Here is a 25,892-nt window from a genome sequence, read left to right on the forward strand (position 1 = left end):
TTGTAGAAGTTAGTCGCAGCTGATCTGCCGGGCAGTAAGGTATCGAGTGTACATATCCGTCAGTTCTTCGTTTCGCGCGAACTAGTAAAGCGTGTGAGAAATCGTGGCTAGTGTTATTTTTGACAGTGACCAGAGTGCAGAGATTGGGAATATTTGGCGGAGGACCTGTTTCTACAGCGAATTGCAGCAGCTCCGATACTGATTCCGTGCCGACATTGGGTGAGTTTTCTAGGTTATGAGGAAGGGAAAAAAAGTCTTTGCTTTTTTATTTATTTATTTATTTATTTTTTTAAACCTATTTATTCGTCATCTCCATGTGCTCCCGTCGCAGGTGATTTCACGGACCGCTCTGCGATCTGTTACTTCACCTCTGCACTGGAACTCGCTTTGATAACTCGGCGTTTCGTCCTTGCGAAGCGGCGCTAATGCAGACGATGAGAATGCGAGCTAGACTTTACGCGAACCTTGTTTTGAGGTGACTGACACCTGATGCGTCATTGAACATGCTACGCATGTGGAACTCGTGGTTCGCGTACCTTTCATACCGGTTCACTTTTCCTCAACGCATTTGCTCAGGTTCTCACCCTGTCACGTTCTCAGTGTCATGATTGTGTGGCTGAAGTTAGTAACGTCTACGTAACGCAACGTTGGTGGGGAAAAATTACTATTTTGCAAGTTTGTAGTGACTTTGAAGTAGTTAAGTTTTCAAAAGATAAATACAATTTGCCGTATTACGATTTACTGAATTTCGGACATGCCTGGAACTGTGAAATAACGATTTTCCAAAACGTTAATCATTACAATAACGTTACTAACTTAAGCCTCGTGTCATTATTACGTTACATTAATTTGGTCTGATGTATTCTTCACCGAGCGATGTAAAACATGCCTATTACCGGGTTTGCCAGTTATTGAGAATCTTCAGCTCGATCAGGGTAGCCACACACCTCGAAAACCTGGAAATGTTTGGATATTTAAAAGGGTTCACGGAAGACCTGAAATTGTTGGGGAATTTTTAATTTGGTCATGGAACAAACGGAAAATATCAGTTTTCTATCTTTGGAATTGGAAATCATTTTTTGGGGTAATGAGTTTACTTTTTGCCGTCGAGAAAACTGACTTTATTTGTAAATTACATTTTCCTTCAGTTCGAATTCAATTTGAATCGATTAAGTATTAACTCGCGAATTTTTTTGGCAATTTTTGCATCCCACCCCTAGTGATAACGATTAGTAAAGTTTGTTTGTTTAGCCCACTACTGTTTTTACGTCAGTTAAAGCTTTTTGAGAAGTTTATTGGAAAATCGATTTATTGCATGGGAATGACAGAAATGCCATTTGTAGTCATATCCTGATCAATTCATTCCTACTTTATTAAATATTAATCATTATTAATTATTATTGCACGTTAACGTGTTGTGTGAAACGTGAATTCATTGCTCATTGTGTGTTAAATATATTATGTATTGTCTAGCTTTTTAAATGCATGCAATAAACATTATACGCGCTAATATATTATTATTGAGCAATTAATGCATTATCAACATCTCCGTTTAATCTTTCTTTTCTTATCGTTCCGAAACAGGCGGCGTGTTGGCTTTGAGCACGCACTTCTAATTTCCTATATTAGCTAACGTTTGCTTGGAATGCCTACTGCTATAGGGTAGCATTTGATAACATTTCTCCGACTGACCTGTCCCTGCAGTTTATCGTTAGCTAATACTTGAATGGCCCCATAGTGTTTTAATAAGCTAAACGATTTAGGTGGTTTTAGTAACTCACTAGAACTGGGAAAATTAGGTCTTAGGTCCTGGAAAATCCGGTAATATCATGGAATTTTTTTCACAAAAATTTGTGGTCACCCTATCGATCAAGAAAATAATAATTTTTTCCCAATGTTTCGTTACGACAACGCTACTAACTTCAACCCGGAAAGATCATTTGTGGGTAGAAAAGTTGTATCGGGTTTTTTTTTTCCTTCATTTGGTTGTCAACTTGGAATTTTTTTTTCAACAATGCAGTCTCAATTAACAAGCAGTAAAATTCCTGTGTTCTCGAATAAATTTTGCTTTTGCGCAATCAATGAACAAGGAATGCTAAAATTCTTCATCAACATTCTGTGAATGTGTGATTTTTCCTGGCAAACTACCGCTTGCTCTAAAGTATTAATTTAGCAGAAAATAGACTTTACACATCGCCATCAGACAAAATTGCTCTCAGAATGATCTTTCGAAAGCCACGGTTTGCAGAAATTTATTTCTGCAGACGCAGAAATCTTGAAAGTCGTACAAGCATACGCAGTATTCATATTTCGCAAACGCAACGCTTTTCAAGTTGTTTCACTATGTCTCGGCAAGAGATAATAATTCTGGTAATGAAGTAATCAAGTAATCAAATAAACCTGGTAATGATCGAATTACACAGAGTTAAAAAAAAGAGCTGGCCTTACTCAGAACTGTCGGAAAAAAAGACACTGCATGATGATTTTTTTAAAAAATACCCATTTCAACTATATTTTTTACCACAAATGTAGCATATTTTATTCCGCACACAGTGGTTTTCTTTATTACAAAATATATAACGCATCGAACTTACTAGAATTTCACATAAAAACGATTAATTCTTCGCAGAGAGAACCAGGTCAATGTTTTAGTTATATACACTGTACAATATATCTGTCGTCTTGTCTACATTATACAAATTTTCACTCGTCTGAACCGTAACACATGTTATCATGACGATAATCCTTATCCTAACTATGTTTAGTTCATTTATACCATATTATTTATCCGTGTGTCTGGTGAATTCCACTCCAAATACACCCAACCGTCGATTTTGTCGTCGGTTTTAAATCATCTTCCATTGAGTGTTAGACGAGTTTGAAATTAATAACGTTAACGTGACGAGATATTGAGAAAAAAATCACCAAGTTACAATTTTTAAATAAATTTACGGGCGTTGAGTTGGGACTTTGCGAAATATGAGAATTCTTTTTGACAATGTTCAAATTGCGAAAATACAATTTTCTCTAAGAATACATCGTTACTTCAACGTTAGGAACTTCAAACTCATAGTTTTAGACTATTCTTAGACTGTTTTATTTCGCATTTGATAAACATTGTTAATTCTCTAAAAATGGCGAATCCCACCATTGCGCGAATGGAAACTGTCGGTCTAATTTAGTTTTTGGCCCGGCGGATGAAAAGAATCTTCAAACTTCTAGCCATTGTTAGGATATATACAGTTTATAACCCATCGGCGCTTACTTGCAGAGAGGTGATAGTTTATGAGGTTGAAGTTAGTAACGTTGGCGTAACGGTGCATGTTTAGGAAAAATAATTTTACACAACTCAAGGATTGTCAGAACTTGATTAATCCGTAACGAAGCATAACGTGCTCATTCTTTGAAAAGCCATCTCGTTCAAAACCAAAGTGATTCCAAAGCGATGATTTTTTTTCCTAAAGTTTTGTTACGCCAACGCTACTACCTTCAATCTCGTCATAGTTTAGAAAAATTTCAAGAGTGATTTGTCAACGTTAGAAAGACAAAAGCAAACTTTAAAATTAATAATTAAAGATTTTGGTCATTGATCGGTGTATGGAATCAAAATTTATTCATTTAAATATCAACTCTAGAAAAAAAAAATTTTAGTTGGTCCAACAATTCTTTTTTCCGATTGTGACTGATATAGATATCTTTTTTAGCTAAATTTTCTTTAGTGTTGTAGGCGAATAAATATTTCAATGGTCGTATGATTAGCTAGGTGATTTCATGACTCGTAATGATTTCAAATTATTCTACATGATTTTTCTGCGCGACCATTATATGTCATCTTTTCATTCTTCTATATCCGGTATGATGGATGGGGGTTAAAATGTATAAAGATCAGAAAAAAAAGTCGCAATATCAAATTTTCAAAGATTTCAAAATCTGTATCATAAAATTTAAAAAGGCAACGAGTTGAAATACAGAAGATCCAAAATATAGAAAGGTCAAAGGATTGATTAGACCGGAACATCGAATACCCAAAATGACTTTAGAAAGACGAATGTAGAAAGCCAAAACATATGTAAAATCATGAGAATCCGGACGATTCTATACTTGGTTTTGTTACATATCCTTTACCTGTTTGCAGTCTGAATTTGAATAATCGATGTTGTAATTTTAATGGTTTTTGATATCAGATAATTTCCGACCGAGATACAGTGAACACCGCAAATTGTTTTTTTTCTGAGACGTTCCGGAGCAACCTCGGTCACCGGCTTGTTTTTAAATATTTCCGTATGAAAAAATTACAAAATATTGTTAAAAGTATACTTAATAATGTACTAAAGGTTTGAATAAATTTGCTCAATCCGAACCTTTTAAAAAAATTCACAAAAAAAGTGTTTTTTTTTTTTTTTACACTGAAACCCCCCCTTAAATTCCTCTTTCATCTCGCTATTAGTTGCTCGTATCAAAAGGGAGGGAGGGAGGGAGGGAGGGAGAGTCAATTAATGGTTTTTTGGATAAATGCTTTGATGACTTTGTCACGTTCCTCCCCGGCCGACTGACTAATCCCTCTCTAACTTGCCTATTTCGCTGTCTTTTCTTCGGTCCTTTCCTCCCTCCTCTCTCCATCTTTCTTTCTTTCTTTCTTTCTTTCTTTCTTTCTTTCGTTCCTCACTCTCTCTTCTCTTATTCTCTTATTCCGACACTCGTCCAACATCAACCTTGTTGTTTTGAGCGTCCTCTTTGCGTACGCATGACTTTTATTAAGCAGCCATGATCTTACAGTCGTTATTGTACTTCGTTAATGTTAAAGAGGTAAGAATACCGTGCATACTTGAAACACTTTAAACCATATTCGCATGTGTACAGTATCGATGTGGTATGTTATAATGAGGTTGTGGTGGCAACCATACGATAAATGTGAAATGTGACTGGCCAACCTTAGTTTTTATCTCCGCGTTGTTTTCCTCCTGATCTCTGACATGTTTCCATTTCATTTATTCACTTATGCAAGGGAAAACTTTGGTTCTTTAAAAAAATCCATTTGTAGGCGCATGTTGTAAGCGCCTTAATTTAATTAAATAAAATGCAGATACTTGATGGATACGAAATGTCGATTTTAATTTGGTCAATTTCGTGAAATAATACTTTTTTAACGGTATTAACAAAATATCGAATACGCTCTGATAGATTCAATCAAATCACTTTATACAGATCACTAAATCTATTACGTGGATAAATGTTGATGAAATTTACGAAATCATGAGTGCTAATTGATTACCGCTGGCAAATAATATGTTACATCGTAAATGTACAAAAAAATTTTTTTTGAAATGGCAGAATACTGTTTGTGGCGCGTTAAAAATCCTATCTCGCAAGAGAAGTAAGATGAACAGTTATTAGGAGGGCCTCCACTGATGTATTCTAACGCTGAAATTTCGTTGCCGGGACCAAATCTTTGTCATTACGAATTCATTATTCGGAGTTGTTACAATAGATGCAGTCACGTGTTCGCTTATTTCCCGATTTTTTTAAATAAAATTCGCTGTTTGGATCATGTAATAATTTTACTGATAACCGCGTTTGTGGAATTTCCCTAATCAACGGCAATATCGAATTTACATTAGTCACAAGCTTAATGAGAAATGGCGCCCGCGTCAATATTACATTATTTAGTTCAGCCGAAACGTTTCAGAAGTGCGCGTATTGAGTTTACGTAATTAGCGAATTGGTAATACTGTAACGCTATATTTCGCTGAATTAATTACTGCACACTCGGCCAACTTGAGTGTATGTGAGGAATTCCATGCCAACTGAGAGGACATTTTCCCTGACCCCCGCCAATTTGTTTCATTATTTTTTATATGATTCTACAACCTAAAAAAAGCACTCACCATTTTTTTCAGATCTTTCGTCCCAACCATTCTTTTCTTAAAAATGTTACAAACCCTTTTATGGTTCTAAAAAAAGCCGCCATTTTTTATTTTTTTTACAAAAATTAACATAATTTCCAGGTCCCAAAACAAACATTTGAAGCCATAGTTCAGAGTGGAGAGTTGATTTTTTGTATTTTTTAAATATTTTCTCAGAGGAATAATTTTTCTTTTTTTGTACGTATGAACTCTTACAGTTTTTCTATGTTCGTTTGAATCAAATTAATAATATAATAATTTCGAAGAAATGGGTTATTTGAATCAATTCATTATTTTATTGAATTGGCGAGCTTACCAAAAATATGGAACTTTTTTGAGGAGATGAAGTAGAAAAATTCTCTCGATATAAGATATAACATTTGTTTAATACAAACTTATGGTGCACAGTTAAAAAAATTTGCTATATTATGAATTAGGTACATTGAATGAACAATAAATTGGCCGGAATGAGAAATTTTGACTAGTTTATTCAAGACAACGTTTCGGCCAAAACCATCAGCTGATACAATCAAAATGTTGTCTGGATTTAATCAGCGTGTTTCATTATAATGGGTTACATCAATGCGATATTCGTTTCATAAAAACATTCAACTTTGTTCTTTATCATCCGTATATAATTTGTTTCGAACAAATGAAAATATTAATTACAAACTCTCATGTTTCGACGAAATTCGTATTATGGAGTTGTGATGAGTATTTGTTTGACTCGGCGTGAATGAGAAACGACGTTAAAGTTTTTTAATATTTAGCGTAATGAAACAAACATATTCATCACGTCCATCAAATACGAATTTGCAGACACCTTTTCTCATTTAACCCTTTCAGTCACAGCGGGATGCTTTGAGCAAAAATGCACCGCAAAAATTTCCAAGTCCTAGCCTTATCACAGTTTGTTATATTTACAACTTGAAATAATTTTTCTTACTTCGAACGACTGTTAAGAAATGGAAAAATCTAACTTTCGGCCAGAATCGTCAAATTTTTATAGTCTTTTCGATTTTACACCCGCCATATTGGATACTCCATCTTGGATTTAGGAATTGTCAAATTTTAACCCGAGATTCGTGAGCAGCGACTCGAAAAAGTCCCGAGTGACAAAATTTGGGCCAAAATATTGAGTTGAAAAATGTGTGACTTAATTCAACTGTAAAATATACTTTTTGTGTATTCGAATGTTGAGCGCCATATTTAGTCGATTAAATCAAAATCTCACTTCGTGGATCGCGATTGCCGTTTTCGATTAATCGTAAGACAGGCAACATATTCTTTTGATTCCACAAATTCCGTTTCTCGGGATCAAGAACGCTACAATAGCTACTTCATAGTATTGTCCACGAGAAAAAGGGATGAACAACTTTATCGAAGTAGTCACAAAATGCTTCGCTCGTCATCTACTTTTTACTAATTTTCCGGCTTTCCGATTGCTCAATATTTTCGATCGATAACCGCGAAAAGTGTTACTTTTTTCCCCATTTTTTCACCGAAATGAGAAATCCCTTTGATAATAGACGATTTGCTATTCTAGCAATCCCGAGAACTCGACAAAATATTTCAAAGAATATTTCCGCGTCCCGCTTCGCGTTGGCCTTTTATATCATCAAACCATAATCGAAGACGTTTCTGAAAATCGGTAAGAATGGCCCGAGCTTTGCAAGGCTGTGTTTCGCTCTTTTGGACGTTGAGAAATCCATCGAACCGTTTTCGAAGGGATTACCTACGTTCTTCGTATTATCTACTAATTGCTTCACGCGCTACGTTGGAATCTGTCAATGGGATTTTCCATTACGAAGCTGAAGCACAGCGGTAAGAGTTAGCAGCGAAACGTATTAACGTTGTTTGCAATGTCAGCCTGAAGTTTGTTGGGTTAAAAGTGGTTATTTTGCAACTTTAGGATTACTTGAAATTCAGCAAACTGCACCGAGAGAAATTTTTAATTCCGGTTACCGCTCGGCACTTGACTGTTTTCATTTTTTACCACGATCGAAAAATATAGTTCTAGGTAGAAAATGAAAATTAGTTTTCCAGCTGTTACCGGAAAGTCTAGTATCCGTTACTATTCTTTCTCATTACGATCACTGTTGCTAGATTTTCTCCTTACTGTTGCGAAAATTTAATGGCTTGTGGAACAATAAGTTGATGTTAAAGCCTTATTTAACTAAAAAAAGTAGAGTCAATCGAACGAACTGATTTCGCGTTGCAATAACCAAAAAGGGATCGACAATAGCGCAAAATGATTAGGCGTACCTCGTTTTTCGTAACACCAATAATATACAAACAGTTTTTTCAACGACAACTGTTGAACTATTGATCGAATTTTATTAGATATTTTTTACGCTTATTCCTATTTTCTCCATTTTTTTATGGGTTCAACAGGAAATGGCGTTTGTCTCTTATTGCGCCGAATGGTTCGTCCAATCCTAAAAAGTACGCGTCCAATCGAATCCAACGGTCTGGATTCGATGTGTGACAATTTATTCGTACGTTGACCTGTTATTGACGGCGTTTCGAAATTTTTATCGAAATTTGACGTAACTCATTGACATTTGACTCGAAATAGAATTTGACGCGTTTTCAGGATCGTGGAACGGAGTGCTCACGGACATTCGTAAGGGACTGCAGGATTGACGACGTTTCAAACGATCCGAAAGAAACGCTAATACACGTATTTGTGAATGAAAGACATTCTCGTAGAATACTTCACGAACGGTGAAGAATTTACAGAATTACGAGTGTCGACATGGTAAAAGTAGTTTAAAAAAAGCAAATTGTTTTCAAACTTCAACCATGCTTCGTAAATTAAGCTAAACTCGCTTTCGGAAATGGCATTGTGCAATTTCTCTCCCGCTTTTACGAAATATCTGGAGCTTTTTTTCGTAAAAGCTACCTAAGACTCGTGGGAAAAAGACAGGGAAATAATTTAGAAATTTTTATTTTAGTTGATTTGTCGCCACTCTGAGAAATAAAGATGCGATAAGTGATTCGTGCCGCGTTATGATCGAAAACGCGTTACGCGAGGTTTCAATGTTAAAGTAAACAACTGCACGTGGGAGGTTGCAAAGAATTCGATAAAATTTATATCTATATGAAATTTGAACCCAAGACACTGATATCGTTCGAGAAAAAGACATCGTTCGTATGAAAATAAATTTGATAAATTACAATGCAGAATGAAAAAGTTGTTGTTTGCTGCAATTTATAATACGAAACGTTAGAAAATGATTTTCCTCTTATACCGTGAAGCTTTCACTTGAACACAAGATACCCATTTAAAAAATATCTAACGCTTGATTCAATTCAGGCTTTAGTATCCTCATTGGGGGAATGGAGAGAATAAGTTGGCTGCGTTGGGTAAACTGCCATTTTAAAGCTTTCAGTTTTCAATTCCGAGGAAGGATTAGATGATCGACGTTACAGCTTTCAGAGACGTAACTAAGCCGCTGCCGTTTTTTTTTTTACCTACGGTAGCTGAAAAAATTCGAGAAGTTTATGTTACTGTTCGTATACGGTAAGGCTACAAGAAAATCAGAAGTGTTTATTCCATGGATTCTAATGTTGAAACCGTGGATTTATCATCCTCTTGGTACCGAAGGATGTTATAGAAATTTAATGCGAATCAAACGAAATAATACCATCGATAAACGCAGGAGCAGATCAGGATATGTGAAGTATCAAAAAATGAATTTATATGTTTTTCGTCTCAGACGTTGACGATGCCGACAATGGATCACATCGACAGGTATGTAAAAATAGAAAAATACAGAGCAAAAAAATTATACCGAAGCACGTTACGTAGGTCATGCAGAAGCAAGTTGGTGAAATGCAAAAATAAAACTATCTTGCAATGTAAATTGTAGATTTGAAAACCAAGGAGCGCACCTGGTGTAATTAGAGTTGTAGTAAATTCGATGGCAAATTTCTTCTTTTTTTTTTACAATTATATGAATCCGATGACAGGGTTTAAATTTGTAAAATTAACGCGACGAGATACTGTAAGAAAAATCACTATGTCGTAATTTTGAAATGACTTTGAAGAACTTGAATTTCCAAATTATACGCATATTATTCGATATGATTTTTAATGAAATTTAGACAATCTTAAACCGCGAAATAAGAATTTTTCTTAACAATGCATCGCTACGTTAAGGTTTCAAACTTCAACCTCATTTCTTACGAATACGCAATGACCGACTGTCTCGTAACGAAATTGTTAACAATTTTCACTTTGGGCTCGTCATTTTTCTTGACAGTATAGTTTAATCGCATTTTTCTTCGTCTTTCATCTGGCTTGTTAACAAGCCAAATATTGGACAGCAACAAAATGTAGTTCTAGGCCACCTGGCCATCTCTGTTCCGTTGATTCATATCCAACGCAGTATCGTAAAACACCAATAAACCACGATTTTCCCATAAAATGTTAATCCATCTCGGTGTCTGCGTCCTTGTGGGGTTACTTTACTCTCCGACATGAGTTTAGGTTTCGGTCTGAAAATTTCAGATTTCCGTAAAACGGAAGTATGAATGGCTTTACTCTCGGATCAAACTTGAATTCACTTCAGAAATCTACATTAAAAGTGTTGACACAAAAACGTTGTCAAGCAATGGTTTCAGAAGTGCAAAAAATTGTATTAAACGTAACAAAAGTTTACAAAAGTCATAAATTGAAATCGAATACACCTGAAATTTCGTTGCTTTGTCATTTTTTTCGCATACTTGCAAATTTTTTCATTTCACCGGAAGCTGCAATTTTTGTTTGACAACCGTCGACTGTAACTCGACATTTTTCTCTTACGACAGTATTACGATAGTCTGATTAACGAACGAAGCCACGCTATTTCAAACAATCTGCCAATTGTATGGACATTGGCTCGGTTAATTATTCCGTTCGCTAACCGGGAGTGTAACTGACCTACAACATTCATCGTTACTCCGACGAATCTGTAAATAAAATTTCATACTAGTATCAAATATTCGCGATTACTGTAGAGGTCAATATGCGGTATCTATCTGTAAACTGTTCAAAATCTGTCTCGTAAAGTGGGCTAAAAATAACTCTGTACAAGTGCGCCAAAATATTTCGAGTGTATATTTAACTCGCTTCTTCGTCTTTCTCGCGAATTCCTTAAAACTTTGAAAAGTTTCGTATTTTATTTCCTCATGATCACGATTTCATCTCACTGTGTAGAGATATCAAAGTTTTCCAATAACGATGTTCTTGGACTTGTCTCTAAAGAATCACGGGGCATATTATTTATGTAATATAAATTGTCATGTTTGTCTACGATAGCGCAATAAATGAATATTGTATTTTACCACATAAATGATAGTACTTTTATACCGATAAATAATACAATTCGTGCGAAATTATTCCCTAACCGTTCCAAAATATTCAAAAACGCACAACGTTGATGGTTAAGTTTTCACTTCTGCCGGCACTCCCGGAGTGCAACTTGTCCTTTTTTTTTAAACCTTTCGTATGGCTGCCGGGATTACCAAAAACCTGTTTTCAGAAATTTTTAATGTCGCATATACTCCCAAAAACGAAAAAAACGTTTCGGATTCGTCCGGCAGACGCCTCAGCGCTTGTTACGCTCCTGCCCCTCTTTTACTATACATATACAGTAGGGTGTCCGCTATTTACCAATTTGGTTTTTGACTTTGCAGCGCCCCTAAAGTTTTTAGTTCGTGACCTAATAAAAATATCAGACCCATATAAGCCGTTAATATTGATATTGAACCGTGCCACAAAGACGATACATTTCCCATTTAAATAACATGGGGACGTTTTGGCACGTTTTGCAATTAATTTTTTTTGTTTCTATGCCAGTTCATATATGGCAATGGCAAACGAGTATTTTTGTAGAACATTAAACGCTCTACAAAAACTTTCTCGTAACTTTTTTCGATAAATTTACTTGCTCAAAAGTTATTTAAGCTCAAAGTTAAACTAAAAATAATTTCTTTTTTTTGTTTTGACCGAAAAATTGTCACTATTTATGTAAAAATGAATTGTTTATTGCAAAAAATATCTCATTTCAACTGTATTATAAGTAAAATTAGTGTTAAATATTCCGATAACCAGAAAATTTAATTTACAATCTGAGTTACTCTTAAAATTTTGCAATTTATTTGAAAAAATGTGACGGGATTTATCGATTTTTAACATATTAATGAACACAATTTATTTTATTAAACATTTCTTAGTGACATTTGGAAATTTCTTTTTATATTCACTTACAATTTGAATGACATACTGTTTTTGATCTTCGTGCTTAGTTAGAGTGTTGATTCAACAAAAGTAAATTTATCTAGTTTACTTTCCGCGCGATCTTGGTTGTTTACTTTCATTGCACGGTTGAGACATATTTATATATTCGTTCGATACGGTAATGTTTAAATATCAAGTGCTGTGAAAATTTGTTCCTCTGAAATGGTCAAACTATGTCTAGAATTTCTTAACAATCATATCAAAAACATTCATTTTAAAATCGAAATAACTGTTCATTCCATGAATGTTTTTTTTTTTTTTTTTTAACTGATTTTTTATCATATACGTACTCAGCGTCCTAGATCATTTGTAATGGAAATATTTATACTGCTAACAATAAGCTGAAAGTATTTCTCGTTAAAATTTGAACGGAAATAAGTTTTCGAAAATTTCTGACTAACAATGGAGAATTATTTCACTAGTGTACAATGGGAAAACGATAACATCTAAAAATCTAGTGAAATTTCAATAATTCAATTGCTTCGAATAGGAGATATTCGCAATTTGTATTCTTGCTATTTGAAAAATCAAAAATTACTGAAGAAAATTACTGTCATTTTGACGTTCAATTTTTAAACATACCATCATACATCTATCTAATTGTAAATTTCTACAATCGCCACGATGTTATTAAAATGGCTGGTTAACCGATACAAATACATGCTATGCATTTTCTTGGCAAAATAAAGGGCTTCAAATGAAGAATCCCCTTACGAAAAAATGGCAAAAACGTTACGTATGACGCTAAAGAATGATTGGAAAAGTAAATGCTTGCCAAGATTATTCCCGATTTAGTGACATCTCCAAAAGACGTAGATTCTAAGCAATCTGATAATAATTAACTGCATTACAAGGTACGTTTAGATGTAATCAGAGTCGGTTTTTTTTTCTAATTACAAACTACGAATGTAGTTGGAATCTGTTTTTTTAAATTACATCGCAAAAGTAAGGAACAAGGATCGAATCTCCCTGTAATTAGATTTTCCGAATATAATTGATATCATTTTTCGAAATAATTACGATCATACTTCAGGTATATATGGGTCATTCCGAGGATATATGAGTGACTTGGAGTATATATCGATCATTCAACGTATTATATGTCAATGACTTCAGGTATGTATTCCATGGTATTCCATGGTATTTCATGTATATCGGTAACTCGGAGTATTATCATTTTAAAAAAATATGTATAATTTTCAGTATACATGGGTATACATTCCCTGTAAGTATTAATAATTCTTATGACTTTTGGGTTATCCGAATGAAATGTGAACGACTTTTAAGCTGACTTTGATGCTGAGAATAAAACGTAATTGATATTATTAAATATTGTTTTAAAAAATATTTTGGGAATGTAATTAAATTACTTGAATTACAGTAATTAAACTTAAATTTAAACTTGCAGCTTGTTTCAGGCTTGCACTCACTTTTTCGTAAATTATTTGTTGTTTTTTTTAAATAAATTTCACAATTTCAATCATCCTGCAATGTAATTTGCAGAAAATTGAAGCCCGATATCTTAAATTATGAAAACACAGCTTTTTCGAAAAGCTCTGAACTCTATAAATTTCGAGTCCTTGAATCTATTTTTACATGGAATGACCCACAAATACTCTACAAATGCACGAAGTCAGTCATATATTTTTAGAAAGTTTCACGCATAGCGAAAGTCATTGACTTTTTGATGGAATGATCCGTACATTTTCGAGGTTACTCATATTTCCTTAGAATGACCTATAAATGCCCGAGGTGTGATTGTAATCAGTTCGAAAAATGATATTAAATATATTTTCAATATTTAATTCTGGGGGAATTCGATCCTAATAACATTTGCAGTTTGTAATTGAAAGAAAGATTGATCCTAATTACATATTTAGTTTGTAAATAGAAAAAAAAAAAAAAAAAAAAGAAATGATTGTAATGAAATTCGTAATTTTTAATTAGGGGAAAAACCGATTCTAATTGCATTTTGAATTTGTAATTAGAAGAAATATCGATTTTAATTGAATTTGTAATTTGTAATTAGGAGAAAAAAAAAACTATTCTAATTGCATTTGGGATTCGTAATGAGGAGATGAATCGTTGCTAATTACATTTGTAATTTGTAATTAGAAGAAAAATTGGTACTAATTACATTCGAAATTTGTAATTTGTAATTGGAAGAAAACTCGATGATTACTTACATTCGAAATTTTTTATTCAAAGAAAAATCGACACTGATTACACTTGTAATTTGTTATTGAAATTTTTTTCATTACAAATTGAAATTGTAATTTGTAATTTTCTTACTTTCAGTAACAAGTTACATTTGTAATTTGTAATTGGAATATAATTAATTGAGAAAACGCACAACACTGTCGGGCACTGCTGTCTTTGGCACGAATGTTGGATTCTGTTTTTCTTTACAATTACAACGGAGTGTCACTTTGCAAGCCATCTGTTTAGATGCCAAGGGTGTTCCTTGGCATACGCGTGTCAGTTTTCGCAGGCTGTTGACTTTGTGGGAGCATACTCGCACGATGTTTGTGAAAGAGAACTTCCGGCACCTGCGCATGGTGCATTAAAATTAAAGAGGTCTCAATGCAAGAGTATCGAAAAACAAATCTCGCGTAATTAAGATTTACCCTGCAAATAAGAAGAAAAAATGACGTATTGCCGACCATGTTTCTAGTAGTTATGCCTGTTTGAAATTAAATTGCTGTTCTAAACTTCAGTAAATGATATATTTGAATAAAAGTATGAAAGTACACGCGAAACGGTAATAAACATTGTTCTAAAACAAAAAACTCTAAATCTTTTTTATGTAATTTATAGTGAAAAGAATGACATTTTCTTATTCGAGAAGATTCAAGATGTTTCAATCTGTAAGAGTCTGCAGGATTTGAAAAGGATTCAACCTTTAGCGGTGATTGGATTTGAAAATTGAATTACATACGAAACTTTCTCATGTCGGTATTTTCACAGATTTTTGTTGAACAATCAAGAAGATTGTGATTAAAACGGTAGAAATAAATACGCTTAGATCATGAGAATACATTATTTCAATGATTTCGAAATTTGATTTATTGCATCAGAATTTTTTCTTTTTTATTCTCAGATTGCACTAAAAACTAAGAGGCAAGTAAAGGACAAGACTAGAAGAAAATATCGTTACTCATGGGAAAACAAGGCAGCGTTTCGAAGTCACATTGTAAAATTTAAAATTGATAAGGTCGAAAAACAGTCTGTACGAGTTAAAGCTGTTTTTAATTCCGAACTCTGCTTGATTAACTCAAGGGAATAGTTAATATATTTATAAAAAAAAAAAAATGGGCGAGACAAAACCTGATATTATTTGTTTAAAAGAAAGCAACGAAACAGTTTCGTTGTGACAATATATAGATTTAATGATAAAAGGTTTGAAACGTAGTAAAAATTTTAATAAGATTGTCGGTAAAAATCTGCTATCGTCGAAAATCACGATATGAGACTGATCTTTTTCATAAAACTCCTGAAAAACTTCGGTTCAATGATCGCGGTAACAGATGTGAGACTGAATGCGAGAAAAACGACGACGAATGAAATAAAAAACTACGTCTGTGATATTATTGTTATAAGGATAGTTACAATTGTGATAATATTGTATATATACTTACAGTGAAAAACTTGATACCGATTTTGATAGCGGTAAGAATAATTTTGCTACAAGCAATGGCAGTAACGATGCACTCGATATGAATTATTGCACTGTCTATCGTGATAATGGAAAGGTCGATATAATTTACTAAAAGCAGTTCTATTATATGCAATAATGCTGACGGAGATCGGAATGCTTCGAAAACTCTGGGGAGCATCTTAAAAAATGGATCGATAAGTTCATTTCTCCTCAGTTATTACTATGTAATGGAAATACATACCAAGGTCGTTGGTCGGTTTATAATTTTTCGGATGAAGATAGCGAGTATAAATATCGTGACACCTCCATCATTATATTAGACGAAGAAAAATATGGCAAGAAAAATATGCGTGTAGTTATCAGCAACACTAAAAATGTATAACATTTCGCTTGGAGCTTGAGAAATACTTACTCAAGTATTCCAAGCTGAATACGATATGATCGATTCGTACGAATTTTATGCGGTGTTGTGCAACATTATGTTGTATAAATAACGGTGCTCTTGTGCGTTACAATTTTATTAAGGCGAACGGCGTTGTTTGTGACAAGTCCCGGACACAATGAGACTTTTAAATTCGTTGTGTGCAGGCTAGAGAAGCCTGTTCAACGGTTTATTCATCTTGTACGAATAAGTTATTACGGACTTGGGATGCGGGACATGCAATTGGAAATAATTTCCAAATACTGACATGGAATTACGAGGAGACGGGCACTTGCCGAAAATGTGAAGTTCAAGTGTGTTACGTAAAATTAAGTCTGAAGAAAAATGTAACGGCATAATTCAAGCAGGATTAAGCGATTTTTCTCGTATAAATCAACTACCGCTACAATATAATCAAGAAAAAGATGCATACTTAAATTATGTTAATTTACCACATGCGGTGATGATGATGCACGCTGAAAAACAACTTACAATCAATGTAATGGATACAAGAGAAACAGTCATCGTGCACGCGGATGTAACAGGACTTGATGAAGATTTAATTTGTAGGAACATTATTTACTTCGCTATTGTAGTGAGATGTAAAGGGCGAACGGTCTTTGTTGCTGAAGTGATTACTTCATGGCATGACGTAACGTCGATATCAACTCTTATTGAATGTTGCAAATCTTCGGTAATTGAAAAGATGCATAAATGGCCATTTGTAAAAAGAGGTGTTTTCGATTGGATTTCCGTTATTAGTGATTCCATATTGCAAAAACGAAAATTAATGACAATAATGTGTTTCCTGGCGTACATACTTGACCTTGTCGTCAACTTCAAGTAACCTAAGTATAGTATCTCTGTGACTATAAGCTGCTGTGCACACTTTGCGAAATGAGTTTCTCTGAGATCAATCATAAAACAGAGACTTCTTATTAGAATGTACGCCAATGATATTGATATGGAGGCGTTACGCGCAGCTGAACAAAGTGTTTTGCCATTGTATGAAGTCTCTTTTAATAACAAGTGCCGAAGGAGTAGAAAAAGCAGTAGCACATCTGGGGAGTAGTGAGTACGGTAATGAATGGAAACGACCATTTGAAACATAAATAGCAAAATTCGGAATAAAAAAGACGCTGGAGTAGAGTACCTAATAAATTTGGATGTCGGAATACGAAAAATGATTCAGTGTACGTGCATTCGGCGTTTCGTTACAAGATTCATATTAGTGAAACAAAAATTACAGACGGATGTAATTTCAACAAACAGATATCAGAGTTCCAAATTTTCTCAATACATGGACGTTCTTCACGTGGCATATGTTCAGGCTTATGTTTAAATGGTATTGACGCAAAAACATCGACCGTTAAACCCTTTTGTCACAGAAATTTGTAGCAAGGGCACGAAGGAAGTTCAAAATAGTCGTCTTACTGGACGCGGATGAAGCTAGTAACCAGAATTAGCAGCCAAACGATTTAATATTCATTTGAATAAGGTGGTGAAGTCCGAAAATCTAAAGTTTTCGAAATACCTTGAACCCCCGATACTTTTGTAGAATTGTGAGTATAAAACTGAACTGCATTTTTCTGTCTCCAAAAAGTTTAACAAGTTTGGCTGCTTACCCTGGCTGCCAGCTTAAACTTCATCTTATCGGTCGAGTAGCAGTAAGTATTGAAATAGTGGATTGTCCACCAACGAGGCAAAGTAAGAGTTTAAGTTTGAAACGTGAGTCATAAGCAAGTGCGTGTTCAAGACGAAGACGAATATTGCAAATTCGCGATGCGAAAAATATTTTGCCTCCATGGCGGACACGATACTGTATGTAACGTTACAAAAGTATGGCTTACAAGTGTTTCTCCTATCAGGGTACAAGAATGATGTAAAAGTGTAGATTTTTGTAGTTCAATGCTCTTTTCTTGTATTTTCTCGGACACGACTAGTTTACTTGCGGAAATCGAAAAAGGTCAGGCAAAAAAGACATGTTAACCAAACTGGTGCCACATAAAAAAAAAAAAAAAACCTACTGGAATAGACAAATTTGGATGTGTTGGCCAAAATAAGACGAACAGTACTCAGATTTTACGGAGTAGAAAAATTACTACAATAAAAGGTACTAGACGACGAAAACTCTGGAACTATGCTGGAAGAAGCAGCACCGAAGGGAAGTGAAGAGGAAAAATGCACAGATTGTATTGTTGCGTCCGTAATGCATCCGTAAACGATGTAAAGAATTAATCGTAGTCGAAATCATTTCACGAAATCGGTTCATGTCAATTGGCCGTTGCATAATCAAGCATCTAATGCTTCGGTGTCGTTGGGAGAGTTTTACATTACAACCAGGCAATTTTGTACACCAACGCAACACGAATGGGTTGATAGAACAGTCGTCGATTGCTTTGCGATCAAAAATTTAGGTACATGGAGAGACCTGACGTATTTCTCAAATCATGAATCACAATCAGAGGCATTAGGAGAAACGTGGTCGAATTAAAAGCATCCCTCGTACAGTTCGTAATAATATCTGTGAGGGTGAAATTAGTAACGTTACAGTAATTATGCATACATGATTATAATATATTATATTTGCCATCTTCTAGAAGCTGCTATGTTGTACTTGAGTTCTAATCGAGTCATTATTTATTTGAAGTTTATGCCTCAAAATATTAATTGTCAGTATTATACAAGAATGTAAACAGTATATTTATTATTTACCAAGTATACGTATGAGAACGTATTCATATGCAAGTTTCACGAAGTATTATTTAAACGTGCTTAGTTTATTGTTATTGACTTTATGACATGTTATCAAAGCAGTGGCACACCCGTGCTACTTCAGACGTAGCATTTTCCACCAACGCAATTTTTGGTGATCGTTACCTGATAATGAATAAGTAAAATACTAACGAGACGGAAAAAAGCCTTTCATCGAAACTCACGCGACTGTCATAATTGTGCGACAAACCTATAGAATATTATCAGGAATCGGTTATTTTTTTATAGCGTTTAGTTGCGTTTTCCTATCCCATCAAGAGTAAGTAAAAAAGTAACGAAGTGCGAAGATTTACACATCGCGTCAATCATACTAAAAATTCCATGCGGTCGAAGTTTGTAATGTTAATATAACAATGGAATTTCGGAAAATATCGTTATTTCCGAACTTGTGAGGATAGTAACTGAAATTCGTTGAGCCATGTGATGAAGCAGATCACATTGATATCTGGTAACCTCATTTGCTGATAAAATCACGATGTCAAAGTAATAATTCGGTACGATGTTTTACAGACAATATCTGTATCGTGGATTTTTCATGTAACTTTTACCTGCCGCTTTATGTGCCAAACATTTCTCTTCAACTATGTGCAGAAGCCGTTTTGAAATACTGGTATACGGTTAGTATTAACCTTTAGACTGCCGGGATTTTCTATCTTTTTCACTATAAGTATCTTACATATAACATATGTGAAGTTCGGACCAAAACAGAGACTATATATTTAGACTTAGCTCAGGAAAGCGTGAATATCTTCAAATGACATTTATACGGTTGATAATACCGGTCTATATGACCTCGGTGTTAAAATTTGATTAAATTCCGTCAAGTGGTTCCGTATTTATTAGCTGTCAAACACGATGAAAAGAAATATTTTTTCTTCTCCTCTTTTTTCACGCCGGAGCGCTTTGGTTGCACGATTGTAATCGAACGAGTATACCAATCGACTTCAAGTTTGAAACACAGATATTTGCCATCGAAATCTCGTCGCATATTGATTTTGGCATGTGTCTGAATCTGTATTCGATCGGCAAGCGATCATAAAGTCGCGAAGTGAGTCGATACACAAAATGGCCGTTGGATAGAACTGTTAATAATGGTCGCCTGATGGCGCTGTTAGCCGTAATAGTTACCCAATGGAACTATCACGTTATTGACTAGAAAATATTTTTAATAAATTACTGTTATTCATCAATATGTTATCGAATCTTCGAATTGATTCGTGACTTCGGTGAAAATCGGTCACTCTACGTATCTCCCATTGTTCCGTACCAACTTCCACCGATCTGCCAACCGTCTAACCATCAGTACCACTGAATATCCAGACATGTCTGATATAGTCCCAATATTTCGGTTCAAACGGTATGCGCTGAGCAAAATACTATCACTCAGTCACTTGTAATCGTATAAAACAGGTTGCAAACATTTTATGTTTTCCTGCTTGTATTTAGTCTCGAATCTCACTCTAATACATATTAAACGAAAGTATGAAATCGCTTTTGCATAGGATTTTCAGAAGCAAGAATAGGACACCAGATTTCGAGTTGAACGGAAATTTCAATCTAAACCAAACTCCGAACACGAGTTAATGAATAAACCTGACGTGATGGAACTTTTTGATTATTTTTCCCGGTTTCAGTGAGTAAAAATCTATAAGAAACAGCATAAAAAAATCTGTACACTGTTTTTGTTTACAGACACAGTTGTTTAGTTGTGTAAAATAGAGTTATACGTATATTTAGCCTGACAAATTTTAGCTATACTTGTTTTATTTCACGGTTGAATAAAATGGGTTTGAAAAAAAATAAAAAAAGATCACTATCTATCCTATGTCGTGTATTCATTATTTGTTATAAAATTGAGATAGCCATATGTACGCAGCATCGTTAATTAATGTAGAAACGTCAAGGTGCATAAGAATTCAGCAAGCCAAAACGTAAATCGTCTGAATTCCGACGACACTATATTTCGGTCTTCCATACTTGACCCATCTTCATTTTGGTTTTTCAATACCTCGACCCTGTATTTAAAAATTTTATAAAATATAGACTGCCGATTTTCTGAAAATTCGACATTGTGACCCTTATATTTTTTAATTTTTCCACATACTTTCCGTACCCTTTCGTCATCATTTCAATTATTGTTATAACCCGTGATTTGATCGGCTCGTCTCTTCTACGCAATACGAATGAATTACAGATTATTCGGTCTGTCCGCTTCCGTAAAGAAGAAAGTAATCGATCACTCCGCGTTACACGCTTGCGAATAAGTCTAGGTTCGCTATGCAACCTTGTTAATAAGCAAGTGCTTTCGCTGTAAGATAATTGAACAGGGAGGGCTATGGCTTAATTTAATTACGACAGAGGAATTCGAGCAAATGCCCACCGTTCGCAGAGACACAGTTGTGCGTAAGTTGAAATTGTCTTTGCTAATGTATCGCTGGCTTAATTTGCTCCGCTGTATTATTCTGACAACAACGAAACGGCGGAACTCTCGAACGCGACGTAAAACCCACGTGTATCGTAGAATCGTACAAATAATTTGCCAAACTCAATCGTCTCTTCGTCCTGTACATCGCATGTGTAAAATATATTTCTACGTACAGTTTTGTTTCAGAGAAAAAAATCCCCTCGTCGTTTTGAAGATAACCGAAAGTTTATCGTTATCAATTTTTGTTGTTCTTTGTTGACACGTAACGCACGAGACATGAGAATGAAAATCTTTCCGATCACAGTGATGTTTCAAAAGACACTTAACGTTGCGGTGTATTTTTTATTGACAATAAAGTACAGGTTATTCATATTTCAATAATTTTCATGATCTTCTTTGTTGAGGTCTAATCGAGATGATTCGGCATAAAATTGTTGCGATCTCTTCAATTAAATATTTATATCGATAAACAACAAGCGGTCAATTTGCCTGACCTTGATAACCAGCCGGCGAACTTTTCACTAGAACGCATTTCAGTGCAGAAAAAAATGATGAAACAAAATGAAATTATTCGTCAAAATTCCTCAGAATTCGTCGATAAGTAGAATTTCTTTTTTCTTAATTTTTTAATCCGACTCCGTTTCCGACATATGAGGACATAATTCGATGTAGAATTTTACGCCCTACGCGACGGTCAAGTCATTTTTCATCTATCGATAGCAGTTTTTGAAAAAAAAAAAAAAAAAAAACTTCAAATTTTGATGTTTTCTCCAAACGTCGGCTACGTAGTTCAAAATGACATCAGATTTGAGTTCCTGAAGGTCGAAACCGCCTTTGCGCTAAAATCCAACCACATCCCGAATATCTTTAACTCAGACCTATTTTGACTGGACTACACGTCAGTTCAATACCAACGAACATGCTTCACAGTCACCTAATTGGAACAACTGAACTTAGAATTGGAAATGCATGAACGGAAACTGAGTGTGCGATCAGAATTTTCTGTAAAAAAATGTTGTACTCACTTACATCCAAAGTCTGTATCCAAGATTGGTAGTTTGAATACGATCTTATCTGTAATTTTATTTTCGCAGCGGCTCTGATTGAAATGTGATTTCTGAATCTGTAATTTCGTCTGATACAAACTAACCGATGTACCGTTATTCAGTAAAATATTTAGTGAGTAGGTATTATAAATTTCGACCCGCTGATCATATGCACCACTTTTAACGTGTACTGAAATGTGGAGGTTAAGCTTTAAGCTTCTATTGTCTTACGATCAAGATAAAAACCATTTGTGTACTTATGCACTTTGAATAGATGGCGTTTTTTTCACATTCTGTTTTAGCAATTACTGATGAGCAACTAAAGTTTAAATATTTACTTTTTTTTTTTAGGGTTGATCGTAAAACGGAGTATCCGTTATATTTATCATCGCGTAAAACGTTACGTCACAAAAAAAATAAATTATTTTCAGTTCCAAAACACATTTCATCACACACGTAAGGACACGAATTTTTATACTTGACCAACTTGGACGAAATTTTAGCGCTACGTGAAGTATTCGGTAGAGATATATCAAGAAACTTTACAAACTTTCACCACTTTCGATTATGTATAAGATAAGTGTACCAGTTATTGACTCTCTACCAATTATTCACCTTTTTTGGTTGTATCCGTTTAATCCTTAGTTATAAAATTACCAAAAAATAAAGTTTTAGCGTCTAACCCTCAAGCAATTAGTTTTAATTTTAGTTATTTAGAAATTCACAACTTGAGCCATCGATTTATAATTTTGGAAAATAAAATGGTCAATAATTGGTACACTTGCCTTATTCTGAACTTCGAACGAACCCTTAAATCGATTCGATTAAACTTAAGGAACAAAACATCAACTATTCGATGGAGATTCGTCGCAAGTTTTTTTCAAGAAAATTTTTAACTCTCACAATTTTCTGCCGATTTTCTTAAAAATAGGTACACGACCTTTCGTTTTCAATTTAGATGTATTATAATTGCGTATTTTGTACGGATGTATCGGTCGTAGGTCAGTAAGAACGAACAACAGGAGCGTTAAAAAATCATAACGTTTCAGCTCTCGATGGCCCCTGTCAAATGATATATTTTGTAACAAAACAAAAACGTACGAATAGGTTAATTCACGTAAGCCACAATATTTTCAAAAATATGAGTAATCAAATTACAGCCAAAAGAACTACAATAAATCTGAATGTACTTATAGCGTATACGTTAAACGATGAATATTTGGAACCAAATCCGCTGAATCGCCATCTTACAAGGAATTATCAATAATAAAACCACAGTATCACAAAGGGGGGAATAATACTCGTATTCACACAAAAAGCACTTGACAGTCGTGGTTTATTAGCTACTTTTGGATGCACAATGACCACCGCATTAAACACGTTTCATTATGCAAAGACAAACCGATCGGAAGAGGTACAATGTAAAATGTAAAACAAACGCATCAATTGTTTACATCAATCGAAGGTGAGTGAGTATTATTTATATTTATCCCATCTTCATTTACGCTATGAAACGGAAATCCTATGGATCAACTTTCATTTTCGTGACAGAATAATAGAAAATATTCAACGTCAGACGGTAATACGGATCACACCGGACAGATCTCGAATAATCGATAATGCGATTTAAAAAGGCACGGGATTTTTATCGTTGACTGACCATTGACCGATGACTGCTACGACTCGTCGTAATAACTTGACTTCAATTCGCCACTTGACCCGAAAGAATTTGATAGCTCGTATCCCGTTTCGAGTAAGTTGACCCCTTTGCCTTCCAGACATAAATATTGGCGCGATAAGATCTCGCCGATCGATAGAGGTTCATCAATCTTGCGCAAGCGAAATTGATCACTCATCCCGCCAACTTTCGCCGTTCCGTTCCGCTAACAATAACTGCAATTTCTCTCGGTATTTAGAAACACAGAATTTGAGATCACGCGTCACATTTTACGCATGAAACTCCAACGTTTGTACTTAAATCACAATTATTCAATTTATTGATTCCTTACCTGGTTTGCCTTACAAAAAAAGCCAACTTAAGGTCATGTAGTACTCCTACCTTTACCGACCGAGCAAACCTCACTCTTTTTCTTATTTCTATATTGAATAAACTAACGAACGGAAAGGGTTCACATTTCGACGGTGCGACGCTCTTTTGTAGCGGAATTCAGGAAAGTTACTCGTATCCTGAAAATCGTTAAAAAATGTGTTTCTTTTTTGTTTTTTCATGTCAGCATTCCCACATTTACCACATTCCAAAAAAAAATCACAAAAGTTTTCTGACTATTTTGAAATTTGAACCCTTTCTGTTCGTGTGTTTATTTGACGTAGGAAGAGAAAAGGGTGATTTTACTCGATCGGTAACGGTAGGAGTTCTACATGACCTTGAATACGTGGTGACGGCATGGACGGAGGTTCACGATTTAGCAAGCCTATGCACGAAAGTTACAATTACAAACAGTAATAAAAATGTGCTTTAGGGTTCGGTAGGCGCATCACGGTTGTTTAAAATTAAACGTTTGTAATCTTATTCAAATGAATGAAATTTTGGCAGTATGTTCAAAAGATTTTTATAACAATACTTCAGTTAGAACCATCGATACTAAGTTTTTAGCATTCGTGGTTACCGGGAGATATAAATAAACAAACAGTAAATGCAATACAAGAATGACAAGAGTCAGTGGTACGAGAGCCTTTAACGCTTTCCCCGGGAAAACTTTCAGAGATAAAGTGAAAATGACGTGAATAATTCTGCAAAGCGCAAAATTTTCTACAAAAAAAAAAGTGACTCGTGGCGTATTTATCTTCGATACGTGAACCGTGAGAGGTGCTTTAATGTATGATACGTTTTATCGCTTTTACGGCGTCCCGTATACGAATTATCAATTCAATTGCTATGCGATAAAATCAAATTATACCGCTGAAATAATTTATGGCTCATTTTGATACCCTGGAGTAATTTTTAAGATTTTGAAACAAGTTTTTTGTTTCACTTAAAAATTGAATATTTCACAGGCGTTTCATTTTTTGTATGCCAATTGAAATTCTTAACCAGAACGTAAGAAAAAAAAAAAAAAAAAAAAGTCATGCGCCAAAATGTAAAAGATGACGCGATATCTCTCACAATATTGTTGTTTCATCGTGATTGACGCGATGTTTAAAAAATAAAACGTTCTATGTACAAAGTAAGAAACGTGACAAGGTGAAACTCGTGAACTGAAGTAAATGGAACTCGTTCTTCATATGACAGCACGTCGAGAAGAAACGTCCCATTTCTCCAAAGACGATGAAATATAGTTATTTGTAATAATGAAATTCACTGATTTCCGAAATGAACCCAACTCGTAAGTCTATGCTCGTAATAAGGAACTTTGAATT

At 34.7% G+C, this 25,892-nt stretch overlaps 1 protein-coding gene across 5 annotated transcripts in view; it reads left to right on the forward strand.

Annotated features, from left to right (window-relative positions):
• Tpst (tyrosylprotein sulfotransferase) overlaps nucleotides 1-25,892 on the forward strand; it is a 276,669-nt gene continuing 250,777 nt past the window's right edge. For all 5 annotated transcript variants that reach the window (XM_046624716.2, XM_046624718.2, XM_046624712.2 and 2 more), the window contains exon 1: nucleotides 1-219. The gene's annotated coding sequence lies outside the window, so the exon portion shown is untranslated. The remainder of the gene's footprint in view (nucleotides 220-25,892) is intronic.

Source organism: Neodiprion pinetum, chromosome 4 (genome assembly GCF_021155775.2).
Source record: "Neodiprion pinetum isolate iyNeoPine1 chromosome 4, iyNeoPine1.2, whole genome shotgun sequence".
Lineage (NCBI taxonomy): Eukaryota > Metazoa > Arthropoda > Insecta > Hymenoptera > Diprionidae > Neodiprion > Neodiprion pinetum.